The 13,970-nt window shown below is 32.5% G+C and overlaps 1 pseudogene; it reads left to right on the top strand.

Moving 5' to 3' along the window:
• Window positions 1-11,660: 11,660 nt before the first annotated feature.
• On the top strand, window positions 11,661-13,326 carry LOC128163328 (uncharacterized; annotated as a pseudogene).
• Window positions 13,327-13,970: the final 644 nt, after the last annotated feature.

Here is a 13,970-nt window from a genome sequence, read left to right as displayed (position 1 = left end):
TATCATCTGAAACTCCTATATTCTGAATAAAACCGTAACTATGAAATAAACGGCAATTCTCACCAGGTATAAAGCTGATTATGTATTATTGACGTTAACTTACCGGCGATAAACATGAAACTATGAAATAAACGGCAATTCTCACCAGGTATAAAGCTGATTATGTATTATTGACGTTAACTTACCGGCGATAAACATGATGAGATTGCCAATGTCATTACCAAGCAGATAACGTTGTTTTGGAATGCCATCTATAAAAAGAGACGTTTGACAAACATAAATAATATCCCGGGAACTATATTCGGGACGTTAAAACTTAATATTTATCTAATGTAAGGGACTGAAGTATGCGGCTCGAATGTTAAAACGTCTGGCATTAATAAAGATAAGAGGGTTAAAATAAAAATCTTTCAGGATTGTTAAAGAACATATTTTCTAGTTTCTATATCTTTGCAATTATAATTGCCTTAAGAATTCTTTTATTGAAAAGACAATTAGATAAAATACGATAAAAGATATTCATATTTTTTCTCCAATTTGATGAAGAGTATTGCAAAATTAAACTTTAAACTCATGTGATAATTGAACTGAAGCAAAACCTATTTATATGGATAATTATACCTCATCTTTGATTTTAAAGTATATATTCCAACTATGTTAAAGTATATAGCGTTGTTTTATATATTGTTAAATGTTTTATATAATTTTGTTTATATGATAATTATATGTATATATGTTACATGTATTAAATGACCAATTTTGATTCAGCTATGTGATTTAGTGCATCATCATTTTAAAATCAAACAAGCAGGAACATTCAGAGTTCACAAAAAATATTTATTATTATTTATGGCAATTTTTTTTATTAAAGCAGATCTAGGAAAGAAACCTTTTTATACAACTTAAATGCAACGATTAGCAAAATATGTTTCCATTTTGTAAGAGATATCTTTTCAAAGCCTGCACTATGGACACAGCCCATAAGGGGAAAACACTGTAATTAGAGATCTTGGTTTTCAAACATAACATATTTAAGTAATTAGTTTATTTTATCATATTAACATTAGCTTTATTCATTGCGGATAAAAACATTCAAAACAGCATGTGTGGCAATTCAACATACTCAACACACTCAAGTACAGCTTATCTACTAACAGCATCCGACCAACATATTCCACACGGAAAGTTATGACATTACTTAAAACCATTTTGGAAAGAGAGCAGTCTACACCAAGCTCACTATGACATGAGAGATACCCGCCGATCATGCAAAGCTGACGGGTCACCGAGATCAAGAGATGCACACTCGTTTTTAAACTATAAGAAGACAAAGCGAAACTTTCAAAGATTACACCGACAGTCGGCAAAATTATGTCAGCAGTCCGTATTTGATTAGATCGAAAAGGCAACAGAAAATGGACCTAGGAACGTTCTACAAGACGGCATGGAAAAACATGACACAATCCTCGTCCAAACTTCTTAGTTCATTATCATATAAAGGAAAGTCCGCAAACAACATACCTGACATCTGTAAGTTGCGAAAAAACTATTACTTAAAACTAGCAGAGTAAAATCAGGACCTGACTGAATTCGACGAGACATTTAAATAGCATATTGACCAGCTTGTGCACGACATTAACAATAATCTCAACTCAACATTGGATTCTAAAATGTCAATATCATGTGAGGAAATTCAACATCATATTAAATCATTATAAAGGGAAGAGGACCTGGTCCAGATTTTCTCACGAACGAACATATTATTTTTTGTGGCGCTAAAATTCTTCATGAATTATGTATTTTGTTTAATTCAATACTTACATGTAGATAAGTCCATATTCCCGAACTGTTTAAAGTTGGGAAGTGTTATATCAGTGTTCAAATGTAAAAACAAAGATAAAAGTTATCCTACAAATTAATTATAAAGAGGTATAACTCTAACATCAGCACTAAATAATCTGTTTGAGAAGGTAATTCTGTTTCACATTAAAAATGATTTATTAGATAGACAAATCTGTTTTCCAAATCCATTACAATTTGGTTTTAGAACTGATCATGGTGCTGTCCCGGCTTGTTATGTTTTAAAAGAAATCATTGGTTATTATCATAGTAGAGGTTTGCCAGTTTTCCGTACATTTCTTAATGACAAAAAAGCTTTTGATAGAATATGGCACAATGGTTTCTTGTATAAGTTGTATGAACTTTGAATTGACAATACCATGTGGACATTTTTAAAAAATTGTAACTATGATAGCAAATGTTTTGTTTCTTTTGCTGGAGTCAATTGTGAACTCTTTAAAAAGATTTCAATGTGTTGGCCAAGGTAGAATGTTCAGTGCCTTTATGTTTCTTGTTTATATTAATGGGTTATTTATGAACAATGTAAATCTACCAATGGTGTACTGGTGAACAGCTTGCATATTCATGGGATTCTGCTTGCCAATGATTAGGCGTTAATAAGCAGCTCGTCTCGATCTCTTCAAGAATCATTATATGTTGTGGAATTATATGCTTACAAATGGATATTACACTACAATCCAAATAAAAGTTCACGTATTTCTATTGTTTTCAACAAATAGTCGCATATTTCATTGAAACTTGATGTACAACTCTTTAGCAATGTTATACCCAATTGCAATGATGTTATTTATGCGGGCTGTTCATTGAAGGCTAATCTGAAAAGTGATATAGTTGTATAACGAGCTTGCAAAAAAGCAAGACGTTAAATTCATTCACTACATCCTGTTGGCGTTAATAATTCCCAATTCAGCCCAAAATCAGCTAGAAGTTGGAAAAGAATCTTTCTTCCATCTTCTCTTAATTCGTGTTAACTTTGGACTGATATTACAAAAAAGGACCAGACCAAACTAGAATATACCCATCGACATTTTTCAAGAATTGTGCAACGACTCTCAAAATACTCACCGTCTCTTTCCTGTACATCGAACCTCGGTGCTAAAAATGCTAAAAGAGAAATAATTTACTTGTAATATAATGACATTTCTTACCTTTGAAATATGACATAAGATATGCAGTCAAGCATAGAGCGTATTAAAGAGCATGCCTAAACAGTACATGTACAAGGCATTTAAGGTAACAAAGATTCTGGTAAAACAATGACAAAAAACCAATTCAGTTTAATTTATCATTTTTTATAAATGAGAAAGACAAGCTTTTGGAGGATTTATAAGATAGTTAAGATGTATTTGAATATGTTTCTTTTGATTTGCAAGCTACCGAAATCCAATATTTGGCTTACTTAGGATGAAATGCGAATATATACCACTTTTGTTCAAATTACTTTTAAAAAGTGGGGAAAAAATTATGATATGTGTACCAAAATTCGTATTTGTCATTGTGAGATCATTCTGTAATTGATTGTGAAAATGGAAATTGAATATTGTTTTCCCCTAAACTAATTGTAAATATGTTAGTAATTAAGGTCTTCCGTTTCCAGCGGAAGACCTTATTGTTTTCGTACTGTTTCTTATTATTATTATTTTTTTTTTCCAAATTTTGTGCACGAGATTTCTCGAAATCTATTCGACCGATCTCAACCATTTTTTTTACAGATGTTTTGGCGTGATCTAAACTTAATACATTTTTCTTAATTTTTTCGTAGTCACTTCCGGTACCGAATTATCGGCCATTTTGTAATTTTCGACGACCCATTTTGTGCAGCTATAAACTCGGAAACCATAAGAGATATGAATATGATATTTTCAGGATAGGTAGACGATAGTTTGAAGTTGTGCAACATGTAGTTGTTTAATGCCTGTTGCGCCAGTTCTTGGAGCTCGCCTGGGCACGAAAATTGGGTACGAATTTTCATTCAAAATTTTCACACGTTTTGATTTATATCTTTTTATTAGTTGATATTTTGTTAAGACATGTATAACAAAAGTGGTAGATAATCAAAAGTTCTTTCCAACGAAATCAAGAAAAAGGGGCTGGCCCCTTTATTTAGGGGCCAATACAGTCATAAACTCTATTACAAATAACTCAAAAACGATAATGATTTTGTAATGCATTATAGAAGCAAAGTTGTTGATCGTACCAATATCTATTAGAAAAAATCATTGCCACGCCCATTTATTACGTAATTAGGGATTTTTAGGGGCCAGAGTACTTAAACTTTGACGCAATATAACTAGAGAAGCAGAAATATTTTGTTAGACATCATAGAAGAGAAAATGTTTGAATTTATGATTTAAATCGATTCCACTTATCAAAACACGAATTTCCGTCCCCATTAAGGATTTAGAGGTCTGGCCCCTAAAATATTCAAACATTTGTATTTCAAAAATGAAGAACAATTTTAAATAGATATCAGAACAAAAAATGTTAGAATTTATGAGACCTTTCGATTCAATTTAAGAAAAAGGGGCTGGCCCCTTAAATTAGGGGCCAAGACACTCGTAAACTCTATAACAAATAGCTTAAAAATGATAAAGATTTTGTAATGCATTATAGAAGCAAAGTTGTTGATCGTACCAATATCTATTAGAAAAAATCATTGCAACGCCCATTTATTACGTAATTAGGGATTTTTAGGGGCCAAAGTACTTAAACTTTGACGCAATATATCAAGAGAAGTAGACATATTTTGTTAGACATCATAGAGAAGAAAATGTTTGCATCAATGATTTAAATCGATTCCACTTATCAAAACACTAATGTCTGTCCGCATTAGGGAACTACAGGGCTGGCCCCTTAAATATTCAAACATTTGTATCTCAAACATGAACAACAATTTAAGATAGGTGCAAGAGCAAAAATGTTTGTATTCTTAAGACCTTTTCAAAGAAATCAAGAAAAAGGGGCTGACCCCTTTCATCAGGGGCCAAGAGACTCGTAAATTCTATTACAAATAACTTAAAAACGATAAAGATATTGGTATCAATTATAGAAGCAAAGTTGTTGATAATACCAATATCTATCAGAAAAAATCATTGCCACGCCCCTTTATCACGCAATAAGGGATTTTTAGGGGCCAAAGTACATAAACGTTGACGCAATATATCTAGAAAAGGAGACATATTTTGTTAGACATCATAGAAGAGAAAATGTTTGCATTTATGATTTAAATCGATTCAATTTATCACAACACCAATGTCTGTCCCCATTAGGGATCTACAGGTCTGGCCCCTAAAATATTCAAACATTTGTATCTCAAAAATGAACAACAATTTAAGATGGGTGTAAGAGCACAAAATGTCTGTATTCTTAAGACCTTTTCACAGAAATCAAGAAAAAGGGGCTAGCCCCTTTAATTAGGGGCCAAGAGACTCGTAATTTCTATTACAAATAACTTAAAAACAACTCTTACAAATACCTTAAAAACGATTAGGATTTTGTAAACCATTATAGAAGTAAAGTTGTTGATTGTAACAATATTAGTTTGTAAAACCCATTGCCACACCCACTGATGACGTCATTAGGGATATTAGGGGACTAAAATCTTAAATCTTTAATGTGCTGTATGTGATAAAGCAAAACTCTTTGTTAAGCATTTGAAAGGATATTGACAATCGTATACATTATCTGAAAAGGAGGGGTTGAGTGGAAATTCTGAAATTTCTTTGATATTTTAATGGAATCGTTTAAAAAATTGAACGGAAGACCTACTCGTTACTCGTAACGAGATCGTATCTAGTTATGTTTCTTTTTCTCATTTCTTTTTTTTGTTATTTATTTTCATGTTAAAGAACATAATACCCTCCTATAATCTGGAGGAAATGAAGAATATCTTATATGATTTTATAAAACGATGATTCGGAGCATTGAGACTGATAAATGTCATGTTCAAAAATACGTTTGCAAACAGTTTTCTCAAAGTGAAACACTGGTTTTTTATTAGATAATTTCAAGTTAATGTGCATATATTCATTAACCTTTGCTAAAATGGATACTTACGCGCAAAATAAAAGTTTACAATTTTTGTTGCTATTAATAGCGTCACCTAATAGATATCCCATTAGCTGTATGTCATTAATAACCAAATGAATGATTCACCTGTATTTAAATAAGATTAAAGAGCCAATTCTTAAGGGTCATGGTATGTGAAGTATGAAAAGACAATTTGAACAGTATTGCAGTTCAATGGTATTATCCAAAAGCTTAAAACATGTACATGTTATGCAAAATTTACTGATGTACATAAATTGGTTAACCCAAATGATACGTTTAGAGTCAATTGAGATATGAAGCGAAAGTAACATATCTGATATTAGAATTACAGCAAAATTGAAACAATGGGAAATTACATAAAAAACTTTAATCGTTGAATGTGATTCCCAATATCAAAAAAGCAACTTTTAGCGATTTGTAAAATTTGCAAAATCGATTTTACATTAGGGAAAGTTGACTGTTTCTGTCTAAAAAAAAAATAACCAGTGTATACCACATCTGACAGCAACTCAGATAGGATAACGAACTGCTTTAAAAAGCAACAAATTATGATAAAAAAAATGTTAAAAACTAAAAATGATAATATAGGTTAAGTTGTTTATAGGAAGGGGACATCTTATTTTTGTTGAGTGTCAAAGAAAAAATAAGATGCATCACAAGTCTGTCTTGATTAATATGGAAAAAGACATATCTAATAACTTTGTATTGAACTTGAGACTTCAAATTCACCCCATATACCGCTGGCTTTCCAAAGGTCAAACAAATATCAAAAAATTAGCCTTTACCACCAAGTTAAAATTATCAAAAAATTGGCCTTTAACACCAAGGATAAATTCATTGTTTCGTTATTGTGAAAGTACAGTGTTTTTTCTTTTAACTTTAAACTTTCAATTTGGTGAAACATTTCTTCCTGTTCACCACTCTTACTTCACTTACTTAAATGCTAAAAGAGAAATAATTGACTTGTAATAAATGACATCTCTTACCTTTGAAATATGACATAAGATATGCAGTCAAGCATAGCGCGTATTAAAGAGCATGCCTAAACAGTACATATACAAGACATTGAAGGTTACAAAGATTCTGTTAAAACAATGACAAAAACCAATTCAGTTCAATCAATAATTTGAACATATCTTATTGGCTATTTAAATTGAAATTAATTCAAAATATACCCTTCTAATAAAACATTTCACTAAGTTCTGTTGTGTGTGTTTGCCTCTTAGCAGTATTTTTTTTAATACGAGGTACATTAGTTATATACATTTATGTTAGATACGTATTGAACATAAATGTATTGAACATAAATGTAACTTATGTGCCTGTAACCTATCAAAACAAAAATACTCTCTCTCTTTCTCTCTCTTTCTTACGCAATCAAAATACATATGACTGACAAATATCCGTCTATTTATCTATCTATCTAGTTATCTACTAGTCTCTATCTATCTATCTATCTTTCTGTATGTCTGTCTGTCTGTCGATCTGTTCATCATTTGTATGCGCGCATGTGCATAGACTTGTTTCAAGAACGTAAGTCTGGCTTTAACTTGGTCCGATACTAGTACTTTCGACCAGGCGTACGCCTCTTAGTTAAATGCGCTAAACTAAATACTGACGTACGTCCAGAGGCTTATCTTAATTTTTGTCGTAAAAGTTACGTCTTTTAATGAAGCGAGATCCTGTAGTTTTAAATTAAGCACATGTACAGAGAAGGACTTCATATCTCAATATTTACATTCAGTGTTTATTTCCTCTTATGTTTGAATTGGAAATCTGCGGCGTTTAATTTCCTATAAATACACTTTACTTTTACTAATTCATGCACCATGAGCACATACATAACGGTCAAAACATGTTTTGAGTACATTTTTTTTGTAAGATTAAATGAAACGTTAAACCTTACATATCCAATTTGTTATGTACATTTGAAAGAAAAATTATTAAATTTTATCTACTCCTTAAAGCTGACATGAATTCATAAGTACGCATTATTTCCCTTTTATCTCCGACTATCGCCATATTACATGTAGTTGTCGATTTCTATTGTTCTGCTCATCGCTACACACCCCTTAGATAAGGCCGAGAGCACTACTATTTCATACACCTGAACACGTTAGACGTGTAGATAATGCTTTAAAAAAAATTGAATGACAACCACTACAATGACAAGGAATATCCAATAAACGACGAAACACGACAGACTGAAATCCAGGCACAGATGCTTCAAAAATTCCTCGATAATCGTATGCAGATTTTCTGTGTATGTTATAACATCGCACATGCACAAACCAGTGAAACTACACACTGTGGCAGATCGTGCAATGTCAGTGATCGCATAGATTTTAGAAACGGAGCTTTTCTGTAGGAACGGATGGAAACGGTGTTACGTTGTTACTTTCTTGGACTTACTATCATTTAGCTACTGTGTTGGATGTAATGTCGCCGGGGTTTTCAAAAAGATGCAGACGTTATACACTTTTTATGAACGACACATGAGTTCGATGTGTATGCGAGGTAAGGCAGCACTCTGTGCAAAATGATGAGGATACCTTGGAAATTCTTTTAAAAAATAAATATATTTTGTATTTCATTGATTGTTGGTTCCTTTATTCTTTATTACAAACATTTTACTAGAATGTGTAGTTCATGTATTTAGAAGCAGTGCAACCTGAATGCCTCGATCGGAAAGTAACCGACCGTAACTTTTTCAACTAGTATATATACCCCAGTGGTAGTAGAGGAGCGATCGAAACTAATATGGCGACCAAATGTTTTTATGAATTCATGTCAGCTTTAATTAAAAAGAGTTTTCTCTACATAGAACGCGCGATATTCAATTTGTCTGCACCGAATCGGTGTGTCAAAGGACCGACGACATCCAAAAATAAGCATTCAATGCTTAATAAACAACGCTTCACAAGAAGATGGAATGATAAGATAGCTCAAATGCCCATTCGATTTAGTCGTGAAATATCAATTTTGAATTTATTTTTTCTCAATCAAATCCATTTAAATATATTATAATACAAGTTTGCAAAAGCGCAATTTCTAACTTTATTCAGCTTTAGATATGTTAAACAAATGATACGAAAAGATATATTGCATTAAATTTTGGCGGTATCGAACCCATAACATAGAACACTAGATATATCAGGTTAGTTAATGTCAGGTGCTCTAACCACTGAGCCATTTCAGACACAATAAAGTAAGCTGTTTAAAGGCTTTGTATGACTTTGGCCACGATTTGAAGGACTTGTATTTTTTTTTTAAGTTCAATTGTTGGGATACAAAATGACATTTTTAATGTATAGTGGGTCATCTCTGAAATCTGTTTGTTTACCGTTAAACTTTATTTTGACTATGAGAAAAATATGGAGCACAGACCAACTCTATGAAAGAAAATGCCTTGGAGTTCTAAAAAAGACACTATTTGCAGGTTTTGATGCGCATACGCCTGTTTGAGTCAACATATTCCAATTGTTGATCATATTTATAGGTTTATAAACTAATGATATGTTAAATATATATTGTTTTAAATGATTTTTAAAAACAAATATCAGATTTATTGGTATTTTAATTTGACAGTAGCTTGTCCGACTGTGTATGGGCATTTTACACGCCTTATCCACCCATCTTCCTTGTAAAGCTTATGACCGGTAATTAGTATACCACTGACTGCTTTTTTGAATTTTTATTTTTTTACATTCTTTTGAATGCAACTACCAAATCATAAAACCCAAGAGGTATAATAGTCTCAAAGAGTGGGCATCAAGTTTTTATTGATTTCTATGACAGAACTTTTACTATCTAAAGAATAAACAGGTATTAAAAGTGAGGAGAGTACGAAGATAGAGGCCACACGTGTAAATAGTAGCCTCTTGATCACTATGGTTAGGGATTAAAAAAAACGAACAAAGTTTGCGCATATTCAATACAGAAGCAAACCTTTCTATTTTTTAGTAAAGGTCGGCCTTTATATTTTGCCTACAGAGTTCCATTAACTATGTTATTGAAAACAAGAATCAAGATGTCTGTATAGATATGGGACAGCATGTGAAGTGGTAGAAGTCTGTCATGCCTGTACCAGGGAACCATTCTATCCAATCGGTATCTGTACAGAAAGCAAGCGTCAGCTTCTTATGTTTTGTTTTGCGTTTTGCTTTATTTTATCTTGAATACATCTTTCTTTGAAAGGATACATATTTTCTGCTGTAACTAGACAAAAGTCCTAAACTTTTAAAGATTGTTTGTCTGTTTGATTTTTTATTTTTTTTTTTTTTTTTGATATTTTAATTACCAAATAATCATAAAAAGCAGCTGTAAAACTTTGCAATTCGTCATTTATAAATATTTTGATATAGGGGAAAATTTTGAATGCATGCATATGGAAGCTGTAATGCCTAGTGAGAATACTGTAAACGTATTATATTTGGCTTGTAGGATATTTGGCGGAAATAAGTTTTTGAACAAGTTGGCGTGGATTTGAATTAGCGTACTCCTTAATGTGACTATTTTTATACATATATGCACGGCATTTAGCGATGCCCTTGATTTAGCGGAAGCTGCATTTCGCCAAAAGCGCTATATAGAATACACAGCCAAATGTAGTACGTTTACAGTAATCTCTCAGATGCCGTACGTGATATTCACAGAATAAGAAATGCATATATGATATCCATGTATATTTCGAGTGACCATTCTAAGATTATCAAAATCAAGTGAGCTAAATGATTTCCTATCAATGAACACTGTGCTATTTTTTAAACATATATTGGCGTATATAATTATCTGTTAGTTAAAATGTTAAATGTGTATGTGGTCTGAATGGATGGACGTCAATTATTAGACGTTGCGACGTATACCGTTTTAAAGGCTTGTCAAAGAGACTGCGTTAATCTTAAAATCGGACATTTTGTATCAACGTTGTTTGTTAGTAAAATTGTCCAGCACTATAGAAAGTAAATATATGACATAAGTATTTTTGTCTTCCCTAAGTATTTTTATCCTCCGAAATCGACAATACAAACACTGTATTTAACAAGACCAATGCACCCGAATTACGTATAAAAGGAAATACCTGAAACGTTCTTTCAGTATGCAAAGCTTCCCGCCAAAAACAAGCTCAAAATTACTCGGTTGCATCATACATTCATTATCTTTTCGAAAAATAGGACGTAACATGATCTAGACTAAAAATAAATAAATTACACATTGCATATTTAAATGCTTGCGCTTAATTCAATCAGATTATTTGTTTGACTAGTTGATACATGTAGTAATGGCAATCTTGAAAAAATTAATTTAAAAAAGAACCGAAGTCTTAGACAAAGTTGTTTAAGAAATTTTGTTTTTCATTTCAGTGAGTAGTAGGAGAGAGTAGAGAGTGACAAGATTATGTGACAAAAATATTTAACACGGGCCGCATGTATAACACCGGAAAACCTAGGATTGTAGTACGAAAATGGTCAGAGTTAGCAATTTAAAAAAGAACATTTTCTGCCACAATCATTATTTTTATCCAATTGTTAATGCGCATTGTGTTTAAACTTGGGTCATTATATTGTCTTACCTTTAAATTAACAATGATGCTTCCATACAACTATTGATATAACGAAGGCACTCATGTTCGCTCAATGAAGTTTTTACGGTCAACATGTTTATGCCTACAAAATTATTCCTTATGTGAGAATTAGAGAATTATGCTATTTCAGATTCTACGCTGTTGGTTTGTAAATTGTTGAAAGACAATGGTTCCTATTTACAGTCTACAAGATCTTGTAAGATGTGCCCTATGTGAATCAGCTGTCCCCCCACTATACTGTGACATCTGTCACATTCATCTTTGTAAGCCATGCACTGCAGATCATATCTTAGATGAATCTAAAGATCATGGAGTAGTGGCAGTTAAACGGCGGAATGACTATTCTGATTTTCCTTTGTGTCTGAAGCACTCCGTCAAACAATGTGAACTCTACTGTGAACAGTGTGGAATTCCAATTTGTACAGAATGTGTTCCCTCTTGTTGTCATCAAGGACATAAAACAATTGATATTATGAAAACATATCAAAGCAAAAAAAAAACAATTTTAAAAGATTTAAAAGAACTGGAGATATTTTTACCAAGATATCAAGAGATCGCATATGATATCCCTGTTCAGAAAGCTGACGTTTTTAGAAACTCCCAGGAACTGACAACGGCAATAAGTAAGCGGGGCGATGACTGGCATAAACAAATCGACGCAATAATCTGAAGGAAGAAGGTAGAAATTAACGAAATCGAAATCAAATGCCTGGCTGTCCTACAAAAACAGGAATACGAAATCACAAATATGATTTTCAAAATTACACATTGCATTCTTGATCTTAACATAATACTTGATTCGAATGACTTCTGTCCAGCCTTGGCCTACAAATCTAAGAATGACAAATTCCGAAATTCTCTTCCCAAATTTAAAGTCATATATCCTACTTTTTCTTCTCAAAAGATCCACAAAGAGCAACTTTTTGAACAGTTTGGATCTCTGTCAGTAGGTGCTATTACAACTGAAAGTGGAGACTTGGTAGAGTATCGTCAAGTTAAGTCCCAACCTTCAAACGGACCTAGTGCTGACCAAAGACATATTATAACAAGTATAAACACAGGCTATTGCTGTTTGTATAAATGGGTTTGTCTTAATGATAAGAGAATATGGACTTTTGGTAATAATAATATCATAAACATGTACAACTCTCAGGATGAAATAATAAAATCAGGGCAAACCAAGTCATAGAATATACTTTCAGACATAACGCTGTCTGTGAGCGAAGATCTAATTTATCCTGATTACTTTGATAAAAGTGTGAATGTAGTCAAAGAAAACCGGATAGAAGAAATGATTAAACTATGGCGATGGAGACCTCTTAATATCTGTACAACCTTTTCTTGGGACCTTTTGGTAACCTTGATTTGCGATGATAATAAACAATCACAAATCGTTCGTTACTCTGGATCCACGGAGAAACAAATCATTCAATTTGATGAAGAAGGCCAACCTCTTTTTTCAACAGCCCAGCTTGGTGCCATCTGTGAAAATCGGAATTTCAACATCTGAGTCATAGATATCGATATCTGTGCTGTAGTAGTGGTTAATCATGCAGGGAAATTCAGATTTAAATACACTGGTCCTAAATCGGACTCTACTTCTGAGAACTCATTTGATCCGGTCGGCATCACTACAGACAGCCAGTCACATTATCATAGCAGACTATGACAACCATCGTATCCATATTGTTAATCAAGACGGGCAGTTTCTCTGCTACATTGCCCAGTTCGATATACGGCATCCATATGGTTTATATGTGGATCTAAGGGACATCTTATATGTTACCGAGTTTGACAGAGGAAACGTGAAGAAAATTAATCATCTTCGATAAATTGACATTAAAAGAAAGGATGTTGTCGATATGGATTCAGTTTTTATTTTGAAATCTGGTACGTTTGTTTTGCTAAATTCATAACAAAAATATCAAAGTTAGTTTGATATATTCATTATAACTTACTATTATTTTGTATTCACATTATAGCATCATACACAAAATGTGACATAAAACAATTTATCGTTATGACGTATCATATTTGCAGACAATCCTGTATTCTGTTTATCCATTTTTCTCACGTGTAGCAAATTGTACTGTGTAATTTTTGAAATTTAAAAAAAATTCGTATGGATTGGAAATGTTGCAAAACATGCATTCATATTACACATCAGGGAAATGATTTATTGACATTTTACATTGTCCTCTTTGGAATTTTATTCTACGTGTAGAAATATGAAAATGGGAACTTTTCGGTCAAGAATACAACACTCGTTAAAACCGTTTCTAACGATGTCCGGCTTTGATTTGATGTAATCGTTTAGTTTGAAGAAAAATTTTGTATCATTTTCTTTCATCCAGGTAGGAAAAAAGTCGTCAACTTCAAGTATTTTAGCCTCGACAATGTCTGCCGCATAGCATTGTTGAAATTCCGATTTTTGGAAATTATAGGCAAGTTAATTGACAAATAAATCCATCTCTTT

The sequence above is a fragment of the Crassostrea angulata genome, chromosome 9 (genome assembly GCF_025612915.1).
Source record: "Crassostrea angulata isolate pt1a10 chromosome 9, ASM2561291v2, whole genome shotgun sequence".
In the NCBI taxonomy this organism is placed as follows: Eukaryota; Metazoa; Mollusca; class Bivalvia; order Ostreida; family Ostreidae; genus Magallana; species Magallana angulata.
Note: the sequence above shows the minus strand (reverse complement) of the source record. Positions and strands in the feature narration are given on the sequence as shown.